The sequence below is a fragment of the Terrapene carolina genome, unplaced genomic scaffold (assembly GCF_002925995.2).
Source record: "Terrapene carolina triunguis isolate 2854851 unplaced genomic scaffold, T_m_triunguis-2.0 Scaffold35098, whole genome shotgun sequence".
Classification (NCBI taxonomy): domain Eukaryota; kingdom Metazoa; phylum Chordata; order Testudines; family Emydidae; genus Terrapene; species Terrapene triunguis.
Window position 1 is genome coordinate 13,427,435 of NW_020699449.1, and position 15,903 is coordinate 13,443,337.

Below are 15,903 nucleotides of genomic sequence, written 5' to 3' on the forward strand. Positions count from 1 at the left end.
CCCCGCCATGGGGCCGCCCGGCCACGGGCTCCGGCCGCCTCCTGCCCCGCGCGCAACTTTCCCGGCGCCGGGGGCTCCCCGCGGGCACCGCCGCGCCCCGCGCCGCTTCTCCCGGCACCCGCTCCGGGCTCCGGGCAGCGAGCGAGCGAGCGTCCGGCTCCGGCTGCTGCCCCGCTGCCAGCCGCCCCACGCCCCCGGCCCCAGCCCGGCTCTGCTGCGCCGCGCTCCCCGCCCGGCCTGACCTCAGCACGCACCGGGGAGGCGGGGACGCGGCTGTTCCGAGACTCCCCCGCCCCCGGCAAGGGGGCCCCTGCCTATCCCGGGCCGGGGGAGGGGCTGGCCCAGGTGCCGGAGAGGCGGGGAACTTGCTCCGTGCCTCGGCTCGGGGGCCCGGGGACTAGCTGCGCCTCCTGCCCCAGCCGCTCAGCCTCCCCCGGCACTCAGCCTGCGCGGCGCCGGCTGCCGGGCTCCGCTCGCCGAGGCTGGGCGCTCCGGTGGAGGGACGGGTCCCGTCCCGGTGCTGCCCGCTGGGGAACCGCTGTCACTGCTCTGATCTAGCCCGCACGCCGCGCACCTAGCCGAGCCGAGCCCATGGACAATGCGCCCGCCCGCCGCAGGGAGGGCTGGCTGGCTGGCTCCCTGCTTCAACACGTGTCCCAGCCGCTCCGACACTGAAAGCGTGTCCGGCTTACACGTACCCGGCGCTTTCATTACCATTCGGGTGGGTCTGCAGGGCTAAGGTCACCCAGGCGCCAGGAGACCCACTTTCCGACACTCCCCGGACCCTCCCGGGCCTTTCCTCCCAGTGAGTGTGCGGAGAAGGAGCCGGGGGATCCGCGCCGGGCAGTGCCGCGGGGGAGCTCTGATTGTGCCAGACTGCGCTAAATGTAAAGGCAGACACAGACCTGCCCCCATGCACTCGCAGGCCAAACTCGGACACAAGCAAACAATTTGGGCACGAAACATGGGCTGAAGCAGAATGGTTTGTTTCTAGATCATCTGCCCCGCCGGGTTTTATTTCCAGGTTTTTTAGGGCTGCGAAGAATTGATAGATTAACACTGGGGTAAACATGCCCAAGCACTGAGGAAGAGGAATTGTTTCGGGGCTCCCAGGGTGGAGGAATGGGATGAAAACCAGGAAAACTGAGATGGGGACAGTGAGATCTATGGTCTAGATCTCCCGAGGGAAACAGTAGAAGCCACATGACGTTGGGACGTTTAAAGCAAGACTGGGAAAGGTTCTTCAAAGTGTGCTGCGGTGTGAAATCTTGCCCTGGGCGGGTGGACGGATGAGCCTCTTCCGTCCCTCCAGCAGCCTGTGATTGTATTACTCTGACACTGACACATGTAGCTTCAGCTATGCGGTGTTCAGCCTGGCCACTGGGCGGGAGTAGACGGCACATTTGGCTCTGCAGGCCCTGTAAGAATTGTACTGATTGTAGATTTGTTTTAAAATGAGAGTCTGTCTTTGGGAGGCATATTTCTAGAGATGTCTCTTAACTGTGTCCCGGGCCGTCTGCTGCTTTTTAAAGATCCGTCCTCACCAAGAAATGGCAGACACAGACAGACCATGTCAACAGAATGTGTTCGCAACACCCTGTTGGGGCGGAGGGGGATTTGGAAACAGTCCCTAAAATCTTTAGGGTCACTGTAGGAGAGGCAACCTCACAGGCCGAAAAGGCCTGTCCCATGGAGGGCTTTGACTATGGGAGAGCCACCTTGAACCGATTACGGTAGGGAGCCAGTGCAGAGCACGGGGGTGATGTGTTCGTGGTGACCTGGGTTGCTAAGCAGACAGGATATTGTGTTTTGATCAGTTGAAGTTTTCTCAGGGCATGTGGCTTCATTTATAGATAACAACCGCAATAACTCAAGACGCGGAGGGGGGATTGGTGTGAATCAGTACGGTTGCAGCCGTGCCTGTGAGGAGGGTGAGCAGTCTTTGGGCTCTGGCAGTTGGGACTGGGCAGGTTTGGCTGTTGTTGCTGTTTGGGGCCCCAGCAGCACTGAGAAGCCCAAAAGGTCCCCATGGTTTCTGAGAGGAGAGGCCCTCACTAGAATCATAGAATATCAGCGTTGGAAGGGACCTCAGGAGGTCATCTAGTCCAACCCCCTGCTCAAAGCAGGACCAATCCCCAACTAAATCATCCCAGCCAGGGCTTTGTCAAGCCTCACCTTAAAAACCTCTAACAGAAGGTTGTGGTTATATAGGAGGCCTGTTCTTCAGCGTGCTGCCTGCGGATCTCACCTCAGGCTTACCAGCAGTTCTTCAGTCTATATAGACTATATAGATCTATATCACACCCTCCCTGAATAGAGGAGAGGAGTGAGCTCAGTAGGACTGCAGAGGTGGGAGACGCAGAGGTGGAGAGACAATAGCCTATAGTGACTCTCTCAGTTTGATCTCAGAGGAAGGACGTGAAGAGTTTGTGGTGTTTTTGTTCACACCTGCAGCAGGTTGGTTAGGATTATCTGGCAATGAAGGAATCAACACCCTCCCTTCCATTGAGGACCGAGAGCACTCCCAGTCCACATCTGTGGGTCCCTTAGGAAGAGCTCTCCAATGAACCAGGGAAGACTAGACTTGATGTGTGAAGCAAAGCCCTGTTGAAATCAATGACAAAATGCCTATTAACTTCAGTGGGGCCAGGATTTCACCCCAAAACTGATATTTCTAATGTTAAAAAAAGCAGACTTAACCCTCCCTCCCCCCCCAACTTTTTTTGGGGGGGGGCTCTGCATTTTAATTTAATTTTAAATGAAGCTTCTTAAACATTTTAAAAACCTTGTTTACTTTACATACAACAACACGCGAAACCTTAAATTAGAGTGAATAAATGAAGACTCGATACACCACTTCTGGAAAGTTGCCGACCCCTGCTATAGACACACAAACAACACAGTCCATCTTTTTTGTCTCCCTCTGCACGTCACCTTTTCTATGAGAAAACGCTTCTATTCAGATCAGTTAAAACAGGGGTCGGCAACCTTTCAGAAGTGGTGTGCCGAGTTTTCATTTATTCACTCTGATTTAAGGTTTCGCGTGCCAGTAATTTTGTATGAAGTCTGCTGCCTGTACGGATAAACTCGGCCTGGCTTTTGGCCACACCTTTTCTCTGGAAATTCATGGATAGGACATGGCAGGAAAGGTGTTTTTTGTTTTGTTTTTTTTACGGTTGTGCAACTGGCATAAGCTGAACCCTTCTTTATGTTGCAATGACCTCATAAGAGCACAGCCTCTCCCTTGTGACCATAGGGTTCAATTATCATTCCTTCTCAAGACAACTTCCTCTGGTGTTCCTTCATTGCTTGTCATCTAGGTAGCACGAAGTGGAATGCTTGCATTTCTGGTTTGAGCAACTGCGGCCAGGTTATATCCATCCTGGAGTCTCTGCACCGTCTGCCAAATATCGATCAAGATTCTGCCCCCTGATGCCTGCCAGCAGCCCCCACTGTCTCCAGTCTCAAGATAACCTTCCGAGGAACATGGCAATTGCCAAAGTGGATCAGCCCCGAGGTCCATCTCGTCCAGGATCCTGTCTCAAGAATGGTCAGGGCCAGATGCTTTAAAGGAAGGTGCAAGGCTCCCAGCGCCAGCAGCAGCTATGAGATAACCTTCCCCCAGGGAGAGTCTTCTCCTCACCCCCATAGCCAGAGGTTTGTTTATGCCCTAGAACAGGAGAGTTTAACTTCTTCCAAAGCCCTGGGGATTTCACTGTTCTAATAGCTCCCCTGTTCAGCCTTGGCTCCAGTCTGTTCCTTCTCAGAACCTGCCCCATTCTCAGCCTTCCACAGCCACATTGGTTTGTTGCCAGCTGGGGGAGGCGAGGCAGAGAGTGGGGGACTACATTTTGTGCCCACAGGCCTGTGATCTGAGTAACAGGGTTACCATGAGTTTCACGGGAGATGCTGGGGACTTGGCAGCCTTGATCTAGCCAGCATATCACAGCTGGTAGCATTAGAGGTGTTTCAAAGATTCATTTAATCCACACAGTTAGTAATTTCAAGGGTCAATGCTTTGGCTGTAGCTAAAGCTTGGTGGTCGATGGAAGGGCGGGGGGAAACCATTTGGGTTTTTTAATACAACCCTAGGAAAAAATCCTTGACTCTTGTGAATGCACAGTGGCAGAAGTAATGATTCTTTAAAAATGAGTTGGGAAATAGTGAACAATCTTCTCCTCCTATCACGCAACGACCTGAAAAGCAAGGTCTCTCTGCACCTCCTGCAACAGTCAGTCATATTAGGACAGGGTTTGCAACGTGTTAAAACTTAGATAATACATGATGCAAAAATATTTTATCTGCACTAAGGACAGATAGCTGGCAGATGATGTGTTTCTTAACACACTTGACTACTTGGGTTGTGCTGACTAAGAGTATGCACAAGCAATTATATCATTAAATTTAATTAAATAAAGTTACATAGCAACTTATTTTGAGTGTGTGGGACATGCTTTCCTCTTGTAGTTCTGGTTTGCATGCTTAATAAGTCTTGCAATAAATTTTCATGGCATTTATAATTAAGATAATAAGAAAAAGAGTAGATGGTATTCCATGGAGACAGTGCTGTGGATTGATAGTCAGCCAGGGATTCTGCCATTTCCAAACCTGGAGTTGGTCTATTGTATCAGACTGGGGGCTGGGAGGAGGACAGTCCTGTTGGTTAATATGGCCCTGGGCAGGCTGAGCAAAGGATCATATAAATTGTGCACAAGAACTGCCATAGACAAATGTTCTACCGTTTCTGACCCCCTTCTCTAAGAGTGGCTAACGCCAGATCCTTCACAGGAATGCACTTAATTTCATCCTGTGGTGCCATATGAAATCATTTGCTGATCCCAGGTAGTCACCAGTTTGTGACACGAAGGCTGAGGATTGACAGTCTGTTTTCGGTGTGTGACTGCAGGTGTGAGCGCTAGCAAATCAAAAAACACAGCGCCGAGGTCGCATACCATAGAGTTAACTCAACAAATTTTATTTTTGTAAAAAAAAAAAAAAAAAAGAAAAGTCATTTCTGGTATCCATTTGGCATCCTTCTCTGTTCTCCTGTTCTGGGGAAAGGTGCACAGGTGTCTTTACACTCTGCTTTGTATGTAAACCTCTTTCTCCTCTCACATCTGCCGCTGCCCTGCCATCGAGTGCTGCTAGTCAGTTTTGCCACCTTTCTATCGTTGTTATATTGGCTTGAACATCGAGGATCAGATTTCTAAAGGTATTTAGGTGCCTGAAGGGGCAGCCTGGCACCCGGTAGGATTTTCAAGGCACCTAATTCTCACTGAAGTCAGAAGGAGTTCGGAGCCTAGGCGCTTTTGGAACGTTCACTCGATGCCAGTCTGAACCTTCAGGTATCTAAATACCTTGTAAAAAACAAGCCCCAGGTGCCCAAACAGGGCCCAGCCTTGGCTGTACCCAAGCCAGGGCAGTGTGCCACTGCCTTGCCCCGAGAGCAGACCAGAAGGCAGAACGACTCTGAGTCATGCTCTGCCTCTGGGGTTTCCACTGCTCTGTGTGGGCACACGCCTGGTAAAGCAGACTCCCCCCCATCACATTGGCACTGCTAGGCTCCCCCACTCCCATCCCGTCCTGCACCTAATGGCACAAGTGGGGGACAGAGCTCCCCCATGGAGGCTGCTCTCCTCCCTGCACTGCTACCCCCAATCTGGATAGGGGGTGCAAGGCAGTAAGGTACAACGTACACCTCCTGCTTCCTTGCGCTGTTCTGCAAACCGGGACGTCCTCTGCCCCAGAGTGCTCTGCCGGCCAACCATCAAACACGCCAGTCCCTCAGCTGGACCTGGGGCTCTGCCTGCTCCTAGCCAGTTACAGGATGTGGAATGGTGTTATAACATTGTCCAATTCTCTGTCCTTTTCTTAACGCAGCTCTGTTCCTTATTCACCTCGCCCCTTGTTTGGGGGGTTGACTGCCCTTCACATTAAGCAGATTCCTTCGCTGAGCTGCCCACACTGCGGTCAAGATCTTTTCCTGGGAAGTTACTATTCATTCTAAACCCTCTGGCATTGATCTAGTACAAATTGTCTTTCCTTTATATATTATTTTGTGTGTGTGACTTTCTTTTTTCAGTGCCGCCTGCTTACCTAGTTTCCTTAGATCCTCTGGAGAGATCCTCAAAATCTTCCCTAGTTTTAACTAGCCTAAATAATTTTCTGCCATCAGCATATTTTGCTGGCTCTCTATTCATCCTGTCTTCCAGATAATTATTACTGAACATCAGCAATCCTAGTACTGATCCCACAGGCATCTCATTATAAACCTCTTTCCAAGCTCAGAGTTGGCCATTTAGTCCTTCCCTTTGCTTCCAATCTCTTAACCAGTTTTAATCCCTCATAGGACTTCAACTTCCACTCCTTAGTTACCTCATTTCCTTAATAGCCTCTTGTGAGGAACTTTATCAAAAGCCTTTTGAAAGTCTAAATAAATTATATCCACGGGTTATTTTTATCGACTGCTTTAACTCTTGCAAAGAATTCTAACCATCAGAGAAGCATGGTTTGCCCTTACAGATTTATCCTGATCATCGGCTTCATCTAGGTGCTCTATAAACATTTACATTCTATTATATTATTTGATGCTTTCCATCTCAAAGTGTAACTTAAAACCCTGCTGTTTAGTGGAAGAGCCGTGACTGAATCACCAAGGGTGCGTCTACACTCCAATTAAACACCCGCGGCTGGCCCGTGCCGGCTGGCTCTGGCACATGGGACTCTGGCTAGAAGCAGTTGAACTGCAATGTAGATGTTCGACCTCAGACTGCAGCCCAAGCCCAGATGTCTGCACTGCAGCTAAACAACCTCTTACCCCAAGCCTCGAGAACCCGAATCGGTTGCTGGCTTGTGCTAGCTGGTCTTTAATTGCAGTGTAGACATAGCCTAAGGGTCTGCTGCACCGTCTGTGGAGTCTGAGTGCATATGTCTACACGGCAGTGTAAGCCCAGGGGTAGTAGAACTCAGTTGACCTTGGGTTTGTTAATCTAGGGCTTGAGTGTCTAACACTTATTTGTAAACCCAGGTTAGGAATTGTTGAACACTGGCTTCCGACCTGCGACTCTAGCAGGTTGGAACTACACTGCATTATATGGGCCCAAGTCAAACTACCCATATCCCAGACTTCCTAGCGCCCTCCCAAAACGTGGCTGCGCTAGACCTCTGTTTGTGGTGCAGTGTGGGGAAAGTTGGCTGTCCGCCAAACTTCATTGTCCAGAGGACAAAGAAAGTTGGCCTGTGGGATATTTTTGGCAGATTCCCAGAGCACAAGTCTGGTGGGGCTGTGTCTACACTACAGAGCAACAGGGCTTGAATCCTGTGTGCCAGCTTGACTCAGGCTTGGACCCTCCACCCCTGTGGGGTCCTGTGTCTGAGTCCTAAGGTAGCGTGATTTGTGTGTAGACAGAAGGGGGCATAGGCTTGATCGTGAGTTCGAACCCTTGGCTTACATTGCAATGTAGACATACCCAGTGATAACTGATCTCACATCACCACTAGCCAAACAGTGTGATGCCAAGGGAGCTAAAAAGAAAAGAAATATGTTTAGAATAATGTACTGAGAACCCCTTTCTCCTGCACTCCAAGGAGCATGCTGCACACATCTACAGGGTTAATGTCTTCCAAAACTTTGCAGGTCACCTTTAAAGAGAACTCTGGTTTATGTCATGTTTGGGGGAGTTTATACAGAAAATATTTTCATTTGACAGACTAATTCCTTTGACAGGTCATTATTCTTGGGTGCTTTGCATTTTAGTGCACCGGGAGTTTATTCTTTTAATGGGATTTTCTCTGTAGTAAAAAATACATGTAGCAATACTGTAATAAATCCCACTCATAGATAAGTTCAAGGAGGATAGGTCCATCAATGGCTATTAGCCAACATGGTCAGGGATGTAACCCCATGGTCTGGGTGTCCCTAGCTCTGAGTTCCAGATGCTGGGAATGGGAGACAGGGGATGGATCACTCGATAATTGCCTGTTCTGTTTATTCCCTCTGAAGCATCTGGCATTGGCCCCTGTCGGAAGATAGGATACTGGGCTAGATGGACCTTTAGTCGGGCGCAGTATAGCGGTTCTTACGCCAGGGTGTCACTGAGTACTGTGCTATCCCAGTCCCTCCTCTATAGCTGGTAGCATGCTCTGGATACTGCAAACTTGGAGGCAAGTGCTAGCTGCTGCCGACTAGCTCCTGGGGGGCTGTCATTGATACTCTGAGCGAAGGAGGACTCTTTACTAGGGCAGACAGAAAATGAGAGTCCTGGTACCCTGATGCCATTGCAATAGTTGATCAATCCTGTACTTCCTAACTCTTCCCCGCGGGAATCAAGATGAGCAAAGGAATTTCACCTCCTGGGGCCTCTCAGGCCCATTCCTGTACTGGCGGGCAAGGGAGCACTGATCTGTAGGGCCCTCTGACCAGAGAGCCGCGTCCCACTGCAGTGGTGATAGGGGGGTTACTCTGCATTTTCCTTGCGTCCTCCAGCTACAGCAGTTGTTTCATTCCCCTGCTTGCAGGCTGCTCCCCCTGCCTCCTGCCGCAGCTGCTGCTGCTGTGAGAGAATTGCAGCCACATGCCGTATTTCTGGGGATCGTATTGTATTCAATTTATGGATGTTCTGTGGATTGTTGCGGCCTATGGATTGGGTTCTGCTCTGTGGTGGAGGGTGACCACAGCTCCTCCAGGAATTGCAAACAGTGGGGTGCGCTTAGGGCCATCCCTGGGCCTGTAAAACCCCTCCAGAGAAGTACCGCCCCGGGGCTGCCTCGCATAGACTGGTTCAGGCAAGTACCGGAGTTCCTAGGACACAAAGAAAGGGCTTTGAGTATAGAAGGCTGAGCTTAACCTGACAGAGGGGCCTTCTTTTTCATTCAACAGATAGACATGAGCTTTGGTCCAAGGGCAGACCCCCACCCCCGGGGGAGGCTTGGAAGGACTTGTATCTGCTGTGTGGAGAATGGGTGGCTTCTGGGGCGGTTAGTATGCATGTCGATCTTTTTATTGTTTGGTGTGTTTTCCATAAGTCGGCATACTCGGCTTTGGAAGGGCGGTTTGGTTCCTGGAAAATCAGTGCCAGCATTGTCCCTGGCGAGAAAGCAAAGCACGGGGGCTGGCCGCGAGTCAGGCCTGCTTGGGATACTCACAGCGGATTGCAGGGGAGCTGTAGCGTGGCTAGAAGCCTGAGCGGGCATTCCCAGAGCAGACCCTGGAGGGGGGCTACAGGGACAGTTACCTCTGCCTGCCTGTTTCCCGGCTTCTCCATCAGTCTCCTGGTCCCAGCTCCCAAGTCTGCCTTCTGCCTGGCCTTCCTCTCCCAGCCAGCTCCCAGGCTGCGGCTCCTGCTCCCTGGCCTCCATCTCACACTCTCCTCAACCCATCAAAGGCCTGGGGCTGCCTCCAGCCCCAGCATCTCCCCTGCTCTTTACCTGTGACAATTCCTTGGCGAGTGCAGAATCGGTACCTTGGCCTTGCCTCATGACAGTCACCTACAGCTGCTGTCTGCTCCTCCGAGCTCCTCTCTCCCACGGGGCTGAGTCTGGGCCCACCACTGTCCCCATTGCCAACCGGCCTGCAGGGCTATTGTCATGGGCACAGCACCAGAGGGGTTACAGCTCCTGGCCCTGGGCAGTTTTCTAGCTAGACTCTAGCTAGGCCCCCAGGAGAACAACATCGATATGATTTATTTTCATATTAAAGTGTGCTCAGCCTGAGGACACGTACCAATGTTATGATTATAGAAGGACTCTGCTCTAGTCCCTCCGTATCCCCTACAAACTTTGCCCCCACCCAACTGCTTGTCTCCCTCAATTCTCTCCCACCCCTCCAGAAAAAAAAAAAAAAGGCCGAGAGGGGAAAAAACCTGGGTCCATTTTCCATTGCCCCTCGGATAAGGTGGAGAAAAGGAGGGAAGTGAATTCTACATCCCAGGACCCTGCACTGAGAAAACCCTGGCCAGAGCCCCACCACTGTGAAATGATGGGAGCAGCAGGGAAACGTGTTAGCTAGGACACCTTGGGGTACGTCCACTGCTGTGGTATCACGCGAGGGGGGGCAACCCAAGGGAAGCAGTGCCCTAATCACGCAATTTGTCATCATTTGCATGGCATTACATTCATTCTTGGCGACAGGTGTTACTAATGGAAATGGATTATTTTATTTCTCTGTAATTTATATTCATTATTACACCAGTCCAATCTCGGCTCTGTCAGAAAATATATAATTTTATGAAGTTGGTGAATTTGCATATTCCTGCGTTCAGTTTAATGAATAGCACTGGCTCGTGACCTCTGGTTTCTGCTGCTTGCAGCTAGTATAGAATTAATATCCAGAGTTGGGTGACATTTTGTCAGCCCCTGAAGGAGAGGAGAAGGGTATCTGCATTGTTGGTGTAAAGCCGGGCTGTCAAACCTATGGCCCACCGGCCAGCCCCAGCCCTTGGAGTAGTTTCATCCAGCTAACAGACTTCCCATAAATATCTAGGCTTGTCTACATGACCCCGCAGGCTGCACTATGGGGGTGTGATTTGTACAGTGGACCGGCATGTTGGACTCTAACTCCCCCATGTAGACCCTGCTGGAGTGCTTTGAAGTATTCTGTGTCAAACAGGACTAGATCAACGCGCACTAAGAACAGTCAGTGCACACCAGCAGGATCCACACAGGTGAGTTAGAGAGCAGCATGCTGATGAGCTCTCCAGATCACAGCCCTGCAGGCCGGACTCCAGTGCAGCAATCCAGCAAAACCTCAGGTACAGGTGTAGAACCGCTTGGCCATGTTCACGAGGCGCTGGAGTGGCAAGGTCTGGTGGAAGCTGGCCCGGGTCCAGGTGAGGAGAAAGGGCACTGAAGAGTGCTAAGAGAAGCTAGGTACAGTCACTAAAATCCAAAGTAAATGAGTGTAATTACCAGCGTGGTTTAGCTTTAGTTATTTCTATTTTAAGAACGTTTGCTGAACGTGGTGGCCCAGGCCAAGTGGCCGGGTATTGGCTCAGGACCGCCCTATGAAATGACTGTGACACCCCTGCTCAAAAGCACCAACGGTGAGTAATTCAGCCGGTGAATGAGAGCACTGAAATGATCCAGCAGAAGAACCAGGCCAGGAATCCTGACAGGTGGTTCAAGGAGCTGATCCAGCTAAAGAAAGCAAGACAGTATGCTGCTTCCGCTCAGTGCCAGGGCAAAGCAAAAAACAAGAACAGAGCTGGGTATCTTGACACATGCCTGGGAATTCCCCTGGACTGCAGCTCACGGGGGCGGGGGGGAGAGCCAGCACTGACAGGGAGATTCAATATAATTGACAATGATTTCGGATAATGGAGGAGAGAACAGGTGATCGTCTCTGGAGCCATATTACAAGGTGGTCATAACAACAACCCCGGCTACTATATTACAGATGGGGAAACTGAGGCACAGATAGGGGCAATGACTTGCCCAGGGTCACCCAGCAGGACAAGAGCAAGGCCAGGAGTCCCAGGCCAAGACCATACTGCCTCCTTGAATAAGTGTTTACACATATAGAAAGGTTAAAAGAAGTACAAGTGAGAATGCAGAGCCTTGAATGAATGAAATGAGGCAAATACATTAATTACGCGACTGTCTGAGAGATTCAACTTCTAAAAATCTGTCCATAAGGTTAAATGAAATGGAAAGAAGCCTGGACAATGAGGAAGTCAAGAAGCTTTGTAACGACAGCTCCTGTAGCAACAAGAGCAGGGGAGGGATATGTGGAAAACCTGTGCGGATAGGGCCAAATGCACTGCTGGTGTAACTCCATTGAAGTCAATGATCCAACTTCCGTTGAAGTCAATGGGGTTACACCAGGGACAAGAAATCTCTCCGACAGGGTTTGGTACAGTTGCTGCTGAAGCGAAGGAGAGTCTTTCCATTGACTGGGATCAGGCCCGTGCCAATCAGATGAGTCCGTGTTTGCAGGAGCGGGGCCCAATACCGTCCAGGGGAGGAAAACTATTCAGAGCCTGATGTTCAGTGCACAGGCATGCTGGGAAGCAGTAATGCAGGTAGCGGCTTTGGGGAGACAGAGAGCAGCGATCTAGACGTGAGTTTGCAATGCTGTCTTCATAGGCAGACTGAGACTGAGCTGTGCGATTGTGGTCGTTCTTTGGTGCAAACACCAACGGCGTACTGTGGGCCGTTCTTCCCATGCACCGTGCTGACAACTCATGCGATGTTTGGGTTGAAATCTGGCTCCATTGAAGTCAATGAGGTTTTGCAAGTGTTGCCTGGGGATGGGGGGAGTGGGTGGCATTATGACTGGACATGTCTTCCAGGGGAGCTCTGGAGTTGTGGTAGGAGCTGGGCTGAAAATCAGGTGGCTCTGTTCCCTTGTGAGTCACAGCTCCTGTCTCCGGACTGATGGGAACGGCTGCTCCAGCATGGGTGGGTCGGGGAAGAGCTGGAGAAGTAAGTGGCAGAAAGCAGCGGTGAGTAACCAGGGCGAGGGGTACCCGGACAGGGAGGGGGGACCCTCAAGTTAATAGTGTGTTTCCTACTGCTCATCTCTTGGGGTGGGACAGGAAACTCTGCCTGTGCTTGGGCACGATGTGACCGATGTCTGGTCACCCTGCTGATGGCAGAAGGGGGAAGTGAAAACTCCACGAACCCCCAACACACTGGGGTAGCACGCCTGGCAGGTCTCATCTGCTGCTATGGCGTACATCACGTCCGGGGCAGGGCCTGAACCGGGATGAGCAGTCAGCGAATCCGAACCTAGACCTCATGAATACTGCGGAGGAGAGGAGCCCGTGCTCCAGTCTGTCTTCACCTGGAAATGAAACTGTCAGATACGACTCACTGTGTCGGAGTAGGAAGCTGGTGAACCCAGCCTAAAAGAGGCCTGTCCGGCTGCTAGCACTCCCCTGCCTCAGCACTTCCCCTCCTCCCCGCTTTAGCAATGGACCCTTGCAGCCTGGCAGCATGGTGGAATGTAAACATGGCCCTTTCTGGCTCAGCCGCTCTGCTCTGGGCGGGTGTGTTCAGGGCTGTCTCTGCTGAGGTTAGTGTCTGCAATCAAGCTGTCCTGCGCTGCTGGCCTCCTGCGAGCCTTGCCCAGCGCAGAGAGGGGGCGGGGCTCTGTTTCTCCCAGATGAACTGAGGCTGGGTCTACACTACAGGGGGGGGTCGACCTAAGATACGCAACTTCAGCTACGTGAATAGCGTAGCTGAAGTTGCATATTTTAGGTCGACTTACCTGGCTGTGAGGACGGCGGCGAGTCGACCGCTGCCACGCCGCCGTCGACTCCGCTTCCGCCTCTTGCCGCGGTGGATTTCCGGAGTCGACGGAAGAGCCATCGGGGATCGATTTTATCGCGTCTTCACTAGACGCGATAAGTCGATCCCCAATAGATCGATTGCTACCCGCCGATCCGGCGGGTAGTGAAGACGTGCCCTCAGTGGAGACAATGGAATTGCATAGGTGTGATTGAGAGCATCATTTGAAGCTAACGGGGCTGTAGCTGAGGCTGATTTGAAGTGCAGACTTTTAATGCCTGGGGATAATATACAAAAAGGAAGAAACGCAGCTCAACTCTCGCAGTCCTGGAAGCGTTTGCAGGGCAGGCAGTTAGCAAAACTCCCATTAATTTCAGTGGGGCCAGAATTTCACCCACCGTGATTTTACATGTAAATTGAGCAGAATTGATAGCGCCACACATGAAGGATGCCCATGATGCCATTTTTAGGGTCATTCTCCAGAGCAGGGCCAGAAAAATGGATTCTTTTTAAAATAACGTGTCATTTAAAACGACTGGGTCTTTCTCTTCCCTTTCCCCACCTGGTCTGATCCTTGGAGCACACTCCCTCCCTCCCACAGTCAAGTGCTCTCTTCATTACAATTGGTACATTGTCAACATTTTGGGTGGGAGGGGGGCTGTGACTTGTATTGTGTTTCACTACATTTCCCAGGCCTGGGAGTTTGCTCAGAGGCTGGGCTGGGAAGAGAAGGGGCCAGAGACCTAGATCACTTGCACAGTCTTGGGTTTGTTCATTCATTGAGTCTCCTTTATGAAAACCACTAAAGATTCAGTACCCTCCTTTTTCCCCTGTGAGATTTGTTAAAAGTGTGTCTACAAAGCATTAATATCGCTCACAGCTGCAAACAGAAAAGGGCTAATAAATGATCTGAAGCCTCCAGAGTTTGCAACGAAACAGAACGCACACCCCATCAATACAGACTTCCAGCCATTATAGCCTCGTCTTTCTTTGAGACAACAATTTGATTTTCTTTGTGGCTTGCATGCAGATGTAGCCCTGGGAAACAGAAAGGCTCACGTCTGAATAGGAAGATAAAGTGTGACGTTAGCCAGGTGCAAAACAAGATGCTGAATGAGCTATTTTAAAAATATAGCCCCCCAAAAAGAGACTGCCGCAGACCCCCACAGCTCATCCATAAAACATTGGCTCGCTACTGTACGTTGTTTTACAGCTCAGCATTTTCATAAGCGCAGGGTAGCTGTGATGTATTCATCTTTTTGAAAAACGCATATTTAAAAGAATTCCCTGCCACGGGAAGCATGCTAGAGCAAGATACTGCCCTCTGTGAAACCCTGCGATTAAATCTCTGGAAATAAGAAACAAAATGTCTGGCTTAATTACTGGGGATAGTGAGTCTTAGCTGAAGGGAGGGAAATCTAGGCAGGCCCTCTTTACAGAAGGGGAGGGCTCCAGCCTCGCAGAGGGGCCGTCTGGACTACAGTGACATTCTTTGGCCTTTGCTATGCAAGAGGTGAGACAAGATAGTCATAAGGGTCCCATCTGGCCCTGCAATCTGTGAATGAAATGGGGCTATGTGTGGGTGTATGCGTCTGCTTGTGCAAAGCAGCTCGCAGGATTGGTTCAAATCCCATTGAAGTAAATGGGATCTGTCTCTTCGGTTTCATACTAGGTCTTGTATCTGGGCCTAGCTCAGGGGAAATTTTGAACCTCAATTTTTGCCTTTATCATTGGCACCAGCTCAATCCATGGGCCCCTCAGGATGCACCGCCTCAATCCATGGGACTCTCGGGCTGCCCTGAGGTGGCTCAGCAGGAGGGGAGATCCTGGTGTCTCATGTGAGATGTAGGCCAGTCAGGTAGCCTGACTCAAGAGAGGAGAATGGAGAGGGTGAGGGCAGTACAAGGTACTAGAACTACAACTGCCATGATGCACCGTGGTAGCATTTCTGAATCAAAAGTTTTCACCTGAAAATGTTCCGTTTTTCACGGTTAAGTTGCAAATTTCCACGGAAAATGTGGATGAAAATGTTTTGTTTTGTTTGTTGTTGTGGAGATTTTCCACTGGACCCTTCTCCCCATTTTCTGACCACCGGGTTGGGAGATCTGAGCTCCGGACGCCACCCCTTTCAGGACAAAGCTCAAGAAGATGATTTAATGAAGCCAGGGCCTACACCCTTCAACATTTTAAAGCCCATCAGGGACCGGTTAAAGTCACGAGCAGCCCATGTAAGGAATGCAGAGTAAGTGTAATATGAGCACAGTGGCTCAAAGGGGCCATCGCATTCTGAACAAGATGCTAGCAATAAAGAATTCTTGCTGAAAGGCCCTGCTAGGATAGACGTGCAATAAATAACCTTCATGGTCTGAAGGAAATGTGCTGCTGTCGTGAGGGTGTCAGAAGACACATAAAGACACAGCCTGAAAAAAACTGTACAACAAAAAATAACCCCTGGCCCTTTTCACCCCCCAAGTGATAAGTGGCTTTCCATGGAAGAAAGCATAGTCACAAATGATTCGAGCTTATTGAAAATTTGGAATTTCTGTCCCAAGGGAAATTCCAATACTTTGACATCTTTTTTACCTAAAATTGGGAGGAAAAGTTGAAATATCTAAATTTTTCCAGAACCGAAAGTTCCATTCGGAAACATGGAAACACTTAATTTTAACTCAGTTC